Genomic DNA, 16010 nt, shown 5'->3' on the forward strand with positions numbered 1-16010 from the left:
AAGAAAAAGCAATCAAACAGGTAATGGAAATAGTTCAAGACTTGAAAACTGAAATGGAGGTAATGAAGAAAACACAAACCAAGGGACAGCTGGATATGGAAAATCTGGGTAAACAAACAGGAACTACAGAGACAAGTATAACCAACAGAATACAAGAGATGGAAGAAAGAACCTCAGACGCTGAAGATACTATAGAGGAAATAAACTCATTGATCAAAGAAAACAGCAAATCCAATAAATTCTTAACACAAAACATCCAGGAAATCTGAGACACCATGAAAAGACCAAACCTAAGAATAATAGGGATAGAAGGAGGAGAAGAATTACAGCTCCAAGGCCCAGAAAATATGTTCAACAAAATTATAGCAGAAAACTTTCCCAACCTAAAGAAGAATATTCCTATGAAGGTACAAGAAGCTTACAGAACACCAAATAGACTGGATCAAAAAGAAAATCCCCTCGCCATATAATAATCAAAACACAAAACATACTGAATAAAGAAAATATATTAAGAGCGGCAAAGGAAAAAGGTCAAGTAACATATAAATAAAGGGAAACCTATCAGAATTACACCTGACTTCTCTATGGAAACCATGAAAGCCAGAAGGTCTTGGATAGATGTGCTGCAGAAACTAAGAGACCATGGATGCAAGCCCAGACTACTATACCCAGCAAAGCTTGCATTCACCATCGATGGAGAAAACAAGATAGTCCAGGACAAATCCAGATTTCAACAATACGTAGCCACAAATCCAGCCTTACAGAAAGTAATAGAAGGAAAATCAACCCAAAGAACCCAACAACACCCACAATAAATTAGACATCTAACAACCCTCCACAAGCACAACCCAAAAAAGGGAAACACACAAACTCTACTACAAAAAAAACCCCCAAATTACCAGAGTTAACAACCACTGCTCATTAATATCACTTAACATCAATGGTCTCAATTCACCTATAAAAAGTCACAGGTTAAGAGAATGGATGCTAAAGCAGGACCCAGCACTCTGCTGCTTACAAGAAACACACCTCCACCACAAAGACAGACATTTACTCAGAGTAAAGGGTTGGGAAAAGGTTTTTCAATCAAACAGACCAAAGAAACAAGCGGGTGTGGCTATACTAATATTTAACAAAATTGACTTCAAACTAAAATCAATCAGAAGAGATGGAGTGGACACTTTATACTCATAACAGGAACAATTCATCAGGATGAAGTCTCAATCCTGAATATCTATGTCTCTAATATAAAAGCACCCACATATGTAAAAGAAACATTACTAGAACTCAAGACACACATCAAATCACACACACTAATAGTAGGAGACTTCAACACAACTCTCTCACCAATGGACAGGTCAACCAGACAGAAACCTAACAGAGAAATAAGAGAACTAAGGGAGGTAATGAATCAAATGGACTTAACAGACATCTATAGAACATTCCATCCAAATGAAAAAGAATATACCTTCTTTTCAGCATCTCATGGAACCTTCTCGAAAATTGATCACATACTCAGTAACAAAGCAAATTTCCACAGATTCAAAAATAATTTTAGTAACCATCTGTGTCTTATGGGATCACCATGGAATAAAGTTAGAATTTAACAATAATTCTACCCCCAGAAAGCCTACAAACTCATGGATACTGAAGAGTCAACTACTGAACCACCCCTGGGTCAGGGAAGAAATAAAGAAAGAAATTAAAGTCTTCCTTGAATTCAACAAAAATAAAGACACAACATACTCAAACCTATGGGACACTAAGAAAGCAGTACTTAGAGGAAAGTTCATAGCACTAAGTGCCCACATAAAAAAAATGGAGAAAGCTCACATTAGAGACTTAACAGAACACCTGAAAGCTCTAGAGAAAAAAAAAAGTAGCAGACTCACTCAGGACGAGTAGAAGACTGGAAATAATCAAACTGAGGGCAGAAATCAACAAAATAGAAACACAGAAAACAACCCAAAGAATCAAAGAAACAAAGAGCTGGTTCTTTGAGAAAGTCAACAAGATTGACAAACCTTTATTCAAACTAATCAAAAGGCAGAGAGAGAACACGCAATTTAACAAGATCAGAAATGAAAAGGGAGACATAACAACAGACACTGAGGAAATTCAGAGAATCATTAGGTCTTACTACAAAGGCCTATATGCCACAAAGTTGTAAAATGTAAAAGAAATGGACTTATTTTTAGATAAATACAATATACCAAAATTAAATTAAGGCCAGGTGAATAATTTAAATAGACCTTTAAGTCGTGAGGAAATAGAAGCTGTCATAAAAAACCACCCAACCAAAAAATTAAAAAATAAAAAAAACCAGGACCAGATGGTGTTAATGCAGAATTTTACCAGAAATTCCAAGAAGAGCTGATGCTTATACTCCTTAAAGTGTTTCACATAATAGAAACAGAAGAGTCATTGCCAAACTTTTTTATGAAGCTACTGTCACCCTGATACCAAAACCACACAAAAACTCAACCAAGATAGAGAATTACAGACCAATCTTGCTCATGAACATAGATGCAAAAATTCTCAATAAAATACTGGCAAACCGAGTCCAAGAAAACATCAAAAAATAATCCATTATGATCAAGTAGGCTTCATCCCAGAGATGCAGGGCTGGTTCAACATACGAAAATCTATCAATGTAATCCATCATATAAATAAACTGAAAGAAAAAAAACATATGATAGTTTCATTAGATGCTGAAAAAGCATTTGATAAAATTCAACGCCACTTTATAATAAAGGTCTTGGGGAAGGTAGAGATACAAGGATCATACCTAAATATAATAAAAGCAATATACAGCAAAGCAACATCTAATATCAAATTAAATGGAAAGAAACTCAAAGCCATACCACTAAAATCAGGAACAAGACAAGGCTGTCCACTATCACAATATCTCTTCAACATAGTACTTGAAGTTCTAGCAACAGCAATAAGACAACATAAGGAGATCAAGGGGATTTGAATCGGAAAGGAAGAAGTCAAACTTTCATTATTTGCAGATGATATGATTGTGTACATCAGTGACCCCAAAAACTCTACCAAAGAACTCCTACAGCTGATAAACACCTTCAGTGATGTGGCAGGATACAAGATCAACTCAAAAAAAAAAAAATCAGTAGCCCTTCTACATACAAAGAATAGAGAAGCAGAGAGGGAAATCAGAGAAACTTTACCTTTCACAATAGCCACAAATAGCATAAAGTATCTTGGGGTTACACTAACCAAGGAAGTGAAAGATCTATTCGACAAGAACTTTAAGGCTTTGAAGAAAGAAATTGAAGAGGACATCAGAAAATGGAAGGATCTCCTATGCTCTTGGATTGGGAGGATCAACATAGTAAAAATGGCAATTCTACCAAAAGCAATCTATAGATTCAATGCAATCCCCATCAAAATCCCAACAAAATTCTTTACAGACCTTGAGAGAACAATAATCAACTTTATATGGAAAAACAAAAAACCCAGGATAGCCACAGTAATGAAAACAGCTTGGTATGTTGGCATAAGAACAGAGATGTTGACCGATGGAATTGAATAGAAGACCCAGATATTAACCCACAAACCTATGAACACCTGATTTTTGACAAGGGAGCTAAAAGTATACAATGGAAGAAAGAAAGCATCTTCAACACATGGTGCTGGCATAACTGAATGTCAACCTGTAGAAGAATGAAAATAGATTCGTATCTATCACCATGCACAAAACTCAAGTCCAAATGGATTAAAGACCTCAACATAAATCCAACCACACTGAACCTGATAGAAGAGAAAGTGGGAAGTAGACTGCAACACATGGGCACAGGAGACCACTTCCTATATATAACCCCAGTAACACAGACAACAAGAGCAACAGTGAATAAATGGGACCTCCTGAAACTGAGAAGCTTCTGTAAAACAGAGAACAGTCACTAAGACAAAAAGGCATTCTACTGAATGGGAGAAGATCTTCACCAACCCCGCATAAGACAAAGGTCTGATCTCCAAAATATATAAAGAACTCAAGAAACTGGATATGAAAACTCTAATTAACCCAATTAAAAAATGGGGTACTGAACTGAAAAGAGAATTCTCAGCAGACTAAGTTCAAATGGCCAAAAGACATTTAAGGTCATGTTCAACCTCCTTAGCCATCAGGGAAATGCACATCAAAACAACATTGAGATACCATCTTACACCTGTCAAAATGGCTAAAATCAAAAACACCAATGATAGCCTATGCTGGAGAGGATGTGGAATGAGGGGAACACTCATCCATTGCTGATGGGAATGCAAACTTGTGCAACCACTTTGGAAATCAGTGTGGCGGTTTCTCAGGAAATTGGGAATCAACCTACCTCAGGATCCAGCAATTCTAGTCTTAGGAATATACCCAAGAGATGTCCAATCATACTACAAAAGCATTTGTTCAACTATGTTCATAGCAGCACTATTTGTAATAGCCAAGTCTGGAAACAACCTAGATGCCCCTCAATGAAAGAATGGATAAAGAAAGTGTGGAATATATACACATTAGAGTACTACTCAGCGGTAGAAAATGACATTTTGAATTTTGCATGCAAATGGATGGAAATAGAAAACACTATCCTGAGTGAGATAATCGAGACCCAAAAAGATGAATATAGTATGTAGTCACTCATTAGTGGACTCTAGCCATAAGCAAAGGACATTAAGCCTAGAGAAGCCGAATAACAAGGTGAACCCAAAGAACACCATATATAGATCCTCTCGGAAATTGGAAGCAAACAAGATTGCTGGGCAAAAGTTGGGAGCATGGGGGTGGGGGTAGGGGTGAGGGTGGGCTTGGGGGGAGGGGAGGGGGGAGAGAGAAGGGAGAAGGGAAAGACTGGAGAGAGCTTGGGGGAGTGGGAGGGTGGAGATGGGGGAAGGGCGGATATAGGAGCAGGGAAGAAGTTATCTACATTAAGAGAATCATTTTAGGGTTGGCAAGAGAATTGGCTCTAGAGGGGATCCCAGGTGTCCACGGGGATGTCCCCAGCTAGGTCCTTGGGCAGCAGTGCCTGAATTGGCCTTGCCCCACTATCACACTGATGATTATCTCAAATATCACCATCGAATCTTCATCCGGCGACGGATGAGGATACAGAGACCTCATCAAAGCAACAGACTGAGTTCCCAAGGTCCAATTGAAGAGCAGAAGGAGGGAGGAGATGAGCAAGGAAGACTGGACCGTGAGGTGTTGGTCCACCCACTGAGACAGTGTGCCTGCTCTAATGGGAGCTCACCAAATCCAGCTGGACAGAACTGAATGAGCATGCGATCAAACCGGACTCTCTGAATGTGGCTGAAATGGGGGACTGATTGAGAAGTCATTGACAAAGAATCTTCATCTGGCGATGGACGGAGATAGAGACCCACACTGGAGCACTGAACTGAGCTCCCAAGGCCCAGATGAAGAGCAGAAGAAGGGAGAACATGAGCAAGAAAGTCAGGACCACGAGGGGTGCGCACATCCACGGAGACAGTGGGACTGATCTAATGGGAGCTCACCAAGGCCAGCTGGAATGGGACTGAATGAGCATGTGATCAAATCGGACTCTCTGAATGTGACTGACAATGAGGGCGGACTGAGAAGCCAATGATAATGACACCGGATTTTGATTCTACTGCATGTACTGACTTTTTGGGAGCCTAATATGTTTGGATGCACACCTTCCTAGACCTGGATGGAGCGGGGCCTTGGACTTTCCACAGGGCAAGGCACCCTGACTTCTCTTAAGACTGGAGAGCAAGGGGGAGGGGGAGTAGGGGGAGTGGGAGGGAAATGGGAGGGTGAGAGGAGGTGGAAATTTTTAATAAATAAATATATAATTTAAAAAACAAATAATTTACAAATTGGGTACTAATCTAATCAGAGAATTTTCAATAGAGAAATGGCTGAGAAATACTTACTTAAAGAAATGTTCAACATCCTTAGCCATCAGGGTAATTCAAATCAAAACAACTCTGAGATATCTTACACCTCTCAGAATGTCTAAAGTCAATAATTGATTTTATACATAGGAGAGACAGGACTAGGCCGGTGAGATATGGTTGATACATATGCAGTCTGCTGGACTGTTTTCTAACTCAGGACAAAGGTGGTCTGTTGTCCATAGCAAAAGCAATCGCCAGAGAACCATCATTACTCTCTGGCTCCCTGAGCTCTAGTTCCAGCAGAGCAACATAAAGAGCTCATAGTGAACTGTATTTGAGGGGGAAAACACTAAAGTCATGGAATTCTGTTATATGGGTAAGCCTGTCTGCCCTTTGCTCCAGATAAGAGACACTGATTTTGTCTTCCAAAATCGTTTGCTATGAAACCATCTTTGAGAAGATACGGCAAGCAGAGTGCAGGTTTGCTTGCAGCATATAAACTCAAGAGCCTTGTGGAAGACTGCAGTGAGTATATTAACTACACTGATCTAGTCTGCACGCATTGCACACATGGGTTGGAGTGCCACACTGAACATGGGTGCTGCTATGAGTCTTACTGCTTTAATGAAAGAATGACGACAACAGTGTGGGCAAGGAGACAATAAGCCAAACCCACAAGGCAGAAGACTGTATGAGATAAATGATCCAATTATACAAAAATAGCAATTTAAAAGGTAGGTGAAAGGACTGTTGTGGTCTAAAAAGACTTGGGCAAATGATGTAGTGTAAAGTATGTTTGATCCTGAACAAGACTATTTTAGGATAATTTTAACAAGAAATGTTTAAGCATGGGTAGAAATAGCAACTGAAATAATTATTTTATAGGTTATGATAGCACAGGATCCTTTTTTAAAATTCTTACATGCTGAGTTAGTTACCTGACTATTTATGACATGGGTGTTCTAGATAATACAAATATCAACATCAAAAACTGATGAAGAAAAATGAAACCAGCTTGACAAATATTAGTTTTTAAAACTGGATAAAGAGTGCACAAATATTAACACTATTTTATGTAATTTTGAATTTCTATATTTAGTTTCATAACTGAGTAAAACTATATGGTTTTTTTAGTATCAGGAAAAAGAAATTCATTGCAGAACAGCTGTGCTAAGGGAACCCAACAGTTGCTTTCAGACTCCAGCGAAGCGTCTCAGAGCTTGTGAAGCCTCTTCCAACAAATTGACCGGCATTTCCTTGTTAATGTAATGGCTCAGACCCTCTGCCCATTATGAACGAGCTCTCAGTGGAGTAAAGGTAAAGAAGGAAGGGTAGAAAAGCAAGGGGAAATGGAGGAGAAAGTGGAGAGGGAGAGTAAGAATGGAGATGACGGGGAGGGACTGGTGAGCAAACCCACCAAAACCAAGGTTTGTTTGATTTGGGTTTTTCTCAAGGTCCCACTCTGAGACAAAATTTTGCCAGTTCTTTTCCTGTGTCCTCTTATCTTCAGTTACTCTTTCAACAAATTCATGCCAGGCACTGAGCAAAGAGCAGGAGAAAATGAATAAAGAAAATGCCTTCTCTCCTCCTGTGGCTTTTCTGGTAGTGAGGAGGCTTCCAATAGTCCATAGCTACACAGATGAGGGTGTGTGCTTACCAACCAGACCAAACGCTGTTAAGTAAAAAATGTATTTCTGTATGAGCAAACAATACAATTCCAGGAAGCAAAGACAACACTCTTAAGTAAATGGCCTTGTTGATACTTAGGTCTAAAATTTAAGTAGGTCTGCTGGTTTCACACTTTCATGTGTGGCAGTGTCTGCTTCCCTCAATAACATCCTCCTGGGAGGGAAAATAAAGTCAGCATAGAAACTAATGCCCCACACAACGGTTTATTGCACAGACACTGAATTTCAGACAAAACCTGAGCTTCCACGCCCACTTGCTACCTGGGTAACCACACATAAGTGTCACTCTCCCCTCCTCTTCCTTACCTATGGAACTGCTAATAAGGCCATTTACCAGGAATACTGAATGCAGTAATCAACTGTGACAGCATTCCACGTGGCTGATGAAGTATAAGCGTTCTGATCATTTGTTTTCTTCCTGACAAGTCACACAGCTTATTTAGCCATCTGACGTTGTTCCAGGAGAAAAACGGAAGGGAACAGACTTTAGCCATCAAATCCCTGCTTGAAGGCTTGGCATGTCAGTGGCATCTGGAACGCTTTGTCTGGTCTTGCAAGGCTCCAGTTGTGGTCTTACCCTTCCCAGAGCACCAAATTACCCTTGACAGTGTTGACGGACAAATTGATACATAATATAGGTGACTTCAAGCATCAAGACACTAACAAAACCTTGAGAGATCATAATAGCCAATTCAATATTACATGCCAATATTGCATACCAGGAATGAATGACCACAGGTTAAGGACTCTTCTAGACTCAAGTAAGAACATGCCAATCCAATGGTTTTTTGTGCAGCTACTCGGGCTACCTACTCCTGAATTTTCTGGGAACTTATTAAATGGTAGACATTCCACAAGGCTGCTAAATCAGCATCTATTGCGGGATGACCCAGGATTAGCAGTGATAACAAGGACGGTTTGATAGTGAGGACTCATCAGGCAGATTATCTATTCTTCGATCTTGATAAACCTTCCAAGAATGTAATTAACAACACTTTCAGCAAGGATATTTGAATAGATTCCTAAGTATTGGTTATGATATTTTAAAAAATGAATGTGAGAAACAGTAAATCGAGTGGTCAAAGGATATTCAAACTTTCTATATTTAAATTCTTCGGCTTTCTGCCACTTTAAGGATTTGGGCTTCACTAAAATGAGCATGTCTGGGCGCTGTGCAATAAAATGGCTGGGTTCAGTAGGGTATTACATCAGTTTCTAGTTAGATTAAGCACAATAGATAATCACTTGCCAAGTCAAACACTAGGTAAAATAATTGAATGTGAACTGCTCACCTTTTACTTTCCGTCTTGACGTCAGAATGGGATTAAGTAGTTACATTGTGCAGAGCTTCTACTTTAGACCTACACACACACACACACAGTCTCCCACTTCAATTCTTAGAGTTAAGGCCATGAATTTGGAAGCTGTAACTGGGGCAAAGTAGTCCCAACAGTTACAGACAGGATTACTAGTCACACAGTCAAAATATTGAGGCAAAATGGAGCTTGATCTTTTACTATCAGTCAAGGCAGTTACATATAGGTAGAAGTGAGAATAAACCCTGTGTTGTAACTGTAATTGAAGGAATCAGTATAGACTAATGGTTTTTAGCTGAGTAGAGGGTGAGTCTAGAGGCAGGAAGATAGATTTGTCTATGTGTATATGTGTGTGCCTACATAAACGTATTTCTTGACTTGCCAAGAAAGCCTAAAAATATCAATAACACCCAATAACAATGAGTACAAAGATCATGGTTTGCAAATAACATTCTCCACCAAAATGAGGCAGAGTGATGTTAAGAACTGGCTGATTGCCAGGTTGTGCCAAGGATGCACTGGTGATCCCATGGCATCTTCTTGTATTAGAAAGTTAACTCCTCAAAGAATGGTGGGAAAGTATCAAGAAGGAAAAACCTATCCAAATGACACGAGTTCTTAACACTTTTTATTTTGCAAATTTTCCATCAACTGAAAATTACTTCAAAATAATTTTTGAAACATAATCATATACTGCCCTTATAAATGAGAAATTAAAAAATTGCCACTTGTTTGCTGTATTGAAGAAGTTCCAACTTCTTTAATAACAAAGAAGGGTAGATGTAAAAAGAAAGATTTAATTTCTATTAAGTAGTCAGCATTCAACTTGGAAAAGAGACCCATAAGAATATCAGTAATTCAATCTAGGTTGAACAATAGTATTATCTAGAATCTCTAAAGCTCTTCAGTTAAAAAAGGCAGCTCCTCCTGCCAAACAACAGATCCCAGGCTGAATGTGTGGGGTGACCATGTGAACTGAGGGTCTGCTGACAGCTTGCTAAGTGTCTTAGGGTTTCTATTGCTGTGATAAAAACACCATGACCAAAGTAACTTGGAGAGGAAAGAGTTTATTTGGCTTACACTTTCAAATCATGTTCAACATTAAAGGAAGTAAGGACAGGAACTCATCATGCAGGGAAGGAAGCTGGAGGCAGGAGCTGATGCAGAGGCCATGGAGTAGTGCTGCGTACTGGCTTGCTCCTCCTAGCTTGTTCAGTCTGTTTTCTTATGGACCTAGGATCATCAACCCAGGAGTGGAACCATCCCTCAATCGGTTGTGCCCTCCCTATCCATCACTAATATAGAAAATGCCCTACAGGCTTGCCTACAACCTGATCTTATGGAGGCATTTTCTTAATTGAGGTTCCCTTCTCTCAGATGACTTCAGCTTGGATCAAATTGACACAAAACTAGCCAGCACTAGCCAGCACACTAAAGTATAAGCTATTACAAACATGACCCTATGTCCAATTCACATTATCAACTTAAAATAACAAGTGTTTATCTTTTATCTTGTGAAATATTAACAATTTCCAATAATGAAAGCAACCCAGGACCAGAAATCTCTCTGAGTGACTGAGTGCTTGCCTAACATACAAGAGACCTAGTCTAAAGCTAACACTAAACGCTCTGGACCAGGCTCTCTCTCCTAAATATGTTATTTGCACTATTTTTAATTATCTCCACTTCTTTATGAAGTTAGAATCCCTGGCTTTTCAGCGCTAAAGTCCATTGAATTAACCATTATGTAGGTTCTATGCCATGCTTCAATATTTAGTGACTCCCTCTATACTCTGGTAACAGTAATAATTCAGGGGTAAAACCCTACTATCTTAGTCCTTTAAAAAAAAATGTATGGAGATGCCCAATTGCAAAACAACTTAAAGTAGTTATTTAAATACAAAATAAAGAAAACCTGCTCTCAAGTGAGATGCAATCTAGCATCACACCGCTGATGCCCTCAGATGTCCTCTGCTGGGGTAAACTGGTGTTTTGATATTTTGGTTAAGAGGAAGGTGGGAGGGGTTGCTTAGAAAGTCTAAAAAACAACTCATTTAAACTATTTCTTTTACGCGCTTAACTCAGCTGTATTTTGTCCTCAGTTGAACTTTTAAAGGTGGCAAATATAGGACTCAAAAGATAATCCAGTAGTTGAGGGCACTTGTTTATTTTCTGTTGTTTTTGAGACAGGGTCTCCTACACAGCCCTGGCTGTCCTGGAACTCATTATGCAGACCAAGGCAGCCTCTGCTGCCCCTTCCCTTCCCTCCCAGTGCTGCACCAAAACACCTGGCACAGGAGCACTTTTATGTGTAAAGGACCCAGGTTCTGTTGACAATTTCTCATAGGGACACCCAGAACCTCTGAGGGGACCAGGCATGTACATGGTACACATATATGCAAGCAAAACATCCATACACAAGAAAGTCTTTTTTAAAACTATTATCCACTAGCTACTCCTGAATAGGGTCTGCAAAATTAATCAGGATTGTCCATGAGCCAGATGAATTATGATCTCAAACTCCAGTCCAGGTCAGGAGCTCCCAGGCTCCCTTGTATGGGTGACAATCGTGGCCCAGCATGTCCTCTCACATACTCCCTGAAGGATCTGCTGGAACTGCATTCTCCTCTCCTCCACAAAGCAAACACTACCAGTCACATTATTATAGCCATGCTATTAACTTCAAATTATGAAAAATAATTACATTAGCAATTTTCATAACTCATTATTAATGTCACAAGTGACATATTTGTATATGTCCCAAGTTAAATTTGATTGGCACTTCCTTTAAGGTTATTGCCATCCCCCTTACCCTCTTCTTAAAGTCTTACCTTTTTGTATTTTACCTAGCTCCATACCACAGAAAAATCTGAGACACGGGTAGTGAAGGCAAAACATTTGCTAGAAATCACTCCTGTTCAAGAAATGATACTTACAACGTTCTTTTCCACACATCACATGGAGGTTAAAGGCCACCAGGCAGGAAATAGGTAGTATGTCAAGAGCTTGTGTGAGTCCTCAGTCCCATCTGCTGTCCTAGACCCAGGCCCAGCAGAACTCGCCCTGCTGTAGTGAGTGTATCCCAGATCCGTGTGCACTTCAAGCGGGACCACTCATTTCTCCAGTGACTCAGGGTGCTGTGCTGGGGAGAGGCCACAAACAACTACACATGGAAAAACTTACTGGAACCTTTACTCACTTAGAAGAAGGACAAATAATTAAAACTATTTAAATGGCAACTATGCTATACAGAGAATCCAAACTCAGAAGTGGTAGCTGTTTAGTATACTAGACAGATACAGATACCTGCTGTAGTTTCATTTCCTGTCCTCTGTGGATCGTGAGCCCATCCTAACAAGACGTCTGAGAAGCACAGGATGTTTTGTGGAAATCAGCTAGCCCTTCACCTTCAATCCATAACTGCTCCCCGCTCTCCTGACACATGCTTTCCTGAAGTCTCCTCAGTCTAATATGAACAAAGACTGTACTCCTCTGACCATCCCCTAGATTTACTGGACACAGAATTCAAGCTGTACCTCTGATTACTCACTACACTCTCAAAACACCACTACCAAGCCCTGCTCTTGCTCAAGACACCAACAGAAAACTAGCTCTTCAACTCCCTTTCCCATGTATAAGATCTCTTAGCAGGTATGGAACACTGATAACCTGAAAGTCAAAGACAGCAGAGCACTCCTCCACTCTCATGACAGCTACCACGTATTCTCATTACTTGGGATCTGCCCTTGTGTTATCCACAACTAACGAAATGGAGATGTTGTCAGTTCCAAGTTGTCTGGTTCCTGTGTGGTTGGGCACTAAGTGAACCAGAATTAAGCAGCAAGAATGACCCTAAACTTGAGCACTTAACCACATCACAGCAACTGCCATTACCACAGCACACGAAATGACTTGTAACTTACCTAGTCAGGCACAATTTTAAACTAAAGTCAACTCAACTAATGCTTTTAACCCTAGGATAAGCTTTCCTTAGGGCTGGACCCTTCCACTGCCCATCCCCTAAACCTAGACTGCAGTGGCTCTGAGTTTCTTGCCGCAGTCCTTCTATATCTCATGGTTCCGGATTGAAGAAATACCAATACTAAAGTTATCTATTAAGACCTTTGCCTCTGATCACCTCTGGCCCTCCTAGGCATACTGTGTTCCCACAGCGGTTCCTTGGGAAACAAGTTCTGAGATGGAGATCAGCACTCTGGAAGCTGATTAGGAAATATTATTAGGAAGCTAGGCTAAGAAGAGGGAAGTGCAGGTAAGATGTACTGCCAATGAAGATTCAGTCAATCCATGAGGATTTCTGGTCCTACAGATCGAGGGTAGTGCAGCTGAGCCTTTACACCAACCTTTACATACCTACCAACCAGGCCTTGGATCCGAGCTGCTCTGGGAAAAGACGCAACACTGTGCAAACCAGTTCTTCTTGGTGGAAGCTAAAGAACAGGACTGCTAAAGAGTATGCCAACAGCACTCCCAACTCTGAGCAGCATTAAAGCTCACATTCCAGAAAAGGAACTCAATTCTTACCATACCAGCTTTGTTTTGCTGTTTGTGTGAGCTTCTGTCCCTAACTTAAGAACACACAGAGTATAAAAGCTTTAGCACACGCACACACGCCTTTTTTTTAAATCTAGTTCAGATGGAGCTGTAGCACTCACTGCAAAGGCTGCTCTGTATTACTGAGCGCTACCACTCAGCTCCTATGCATCAGGTGACTAGGCATGTCAAGGTCACCAGTAAACATCATATCACTTATTCTGCACAACCTTATCAGTTTTCAGCAAAAGTTCAAAAACGTTAAGAAATTTGCCTAGAATCATGAAGATGAAGTACTTCTAATATTTACCTTTAATTAAAATTTCTAACTGCATTCACAGTAAAAGCAGGTATTCCTGATGCAGTCATGGGTTACAGCCAGTTGGCCGAGAGCATCTAAAGGCAGCAGGCTTAAATTTAAGGCATAGGTTCAGCTTCCTAAAAAAATGATCCATAAACATTAACAATCACAGGAAACCTGCCCCTAAAGATGAAAGTGATCAATTCCTTACACATTAGGGCACTGAATTGTAAGTATAAACAAATTTTAACAATTACATTATATTTGAAGTCAACTTTGGGTTTCATGCATCTGTGGAACTTAATGCAACAGTTCCCTTAAGCTGTCAATATATCCCTTAATGCACTTAATGGACTGCTAGAGAAACATGCCACTTCTCACTTTAATGGTGAAATTATTTAAATCTCAAAAAATAGAACTTATGACTGCTTATCTGGGAAATTTGGGGACCTGTGGGTGCGTTGGGGGTATTTATAAAACAGTGTGTTTATATGACATGAAAGTATCAAATATGTACAAACTTAGTAGTTCACTTTGTTATAAGTGAGAAATAAGGCTATACATTTACAAAAAGAGTCTATTCTCAGGAGACTGAGGTATCAAAAAATTAAGATGCATTTATACAGCAAAGGAGTTTTCATGAAAATCCACCATAACTAAAACTATGCTTATTTTTTTTTATCAATAAAACACTTTAAATAGCTGGTCAGAAGAGGTACACACCTTTAATCCCAAGGGAGGCAGAGGCAAGCAGATCTCCGAGTTCGAGGCCAGTCTGGTCTACACAGCAAGTTCCAGGAGAGCCAGAACGAAACCATGTCTTGGGAAAAAAAAACTTTAAATATACTGATTTCACCATAACCCCTATACCGTATCAATTTTTAAGGAAGTAGAAAATACATCTTGGTGCTTCTATTTTTGTCACACAGACTGAAAGCTCACCAAAGGCTATACCAGTCCAGTACTCTTCTGTGGTGTGGTCTCCACTCCTTTTATTGAAGCCCAGCTGACCAAATGGCCAGCCAAGATGAAGTGATACTCCACAAAAACAGACCCAAACTAACTTGTTAGAATTACGAACATTTGCCTTTAGTCTCATTTGCTTTAAAGAATTGTATAAATATGGCATACCTCCACACTCCAATTTGGGCACTGGTAAAATGAGATCTATTTAATTTAGAAGGGTAATTATTTCAAATTAATCTAAAATAAACTGTTGGGCTAATACTACAGGTTTTAAAGCTTGGATGGTGTTAAGACGCTCAGAAAGCAGTTTCGTTACTTGAGTCTACGGTCACGGTGACAGGAAGAGGCAAGCACTGCTTTCTCAGTGTCACTCACATGGGGGCATGCGGCAGGAACGTGACTCGAGTGTCAACAAACAAGCAGTTTAGTCAGTGCTTTTGCTCAGAGGCAATTTTAAATCATCCATCAATTTCACACTTCAATAAGCTTTCCTCAGCCATATGTTGTCTAAAGCTCTGTAATCCATACATGCGCCAATGGCCACATATAATTAATTTCAAATAAATAAAATTAAAAAATTTATGGAGAAAGTTCCCCGTTCTTGTGGTACTGCAACTCAGTAGTGAAGAGTGACTAGTAGCTCCCGTCCTGAAGAGTGCAGCTGTGACAGCTCGTCAAGACGCTGCAACTATACTATATGCTGAGATTTATTTTAAACCCTATTTTTTAAAGTAGCGCACACACACACAAACACATACACACACATATATATACATATATGCGTATATATATGTTAAATATGTTTAATATATGTATTAAAAACCCCAAGATCTGGATACCAAAGGTCTCACATTTCTGGTCCTCATTTACACTGAGTTTATGAGACATTCAGATCCAAGAACAACATGACCTCAAACAGACACTTCACACTGCTACAAAGAACAAAATACTCAGCAAGGGTGATAAAACTTAGCAGTCACAGTTAAAACATATCTATCCTCCAACAGATATTCAGTACTTCAAACGTAACTACCAATTTAAATTTCTCATAAGAATGAGTCAAAAAATCCATTAGATCCTGCTCTACTTAAATGTTTAGCAAAAGGAAAAAAATACTGCTTATCCAAGGAGGCACAGTACAAATAGTAAAAATAAAAACTGTCCTAGGAGTCAGTTGCTAGGAACAAGGACAGTAAACTACTTTCAGTTAATAAGTGCTTTAAAATGTTCTCCCTTGTACCACTATCTCAGTTGACTAACTTTGAGTACATTTAGCAATCAAGTTTGTAATTTCATTTT

This window comes from Myodes glareolus, chromosome 12 (assembly GCF_982192425.1).
Source record: "Myodes glareolus chromosome 12, mMyoGla1.1, whole genome shotgun sequence".
NCBI lineage: Eukaryota > Metazoa > Chordata > Mammalia > Rodentia > Cricetidae > Myodes > Myodes glareolus.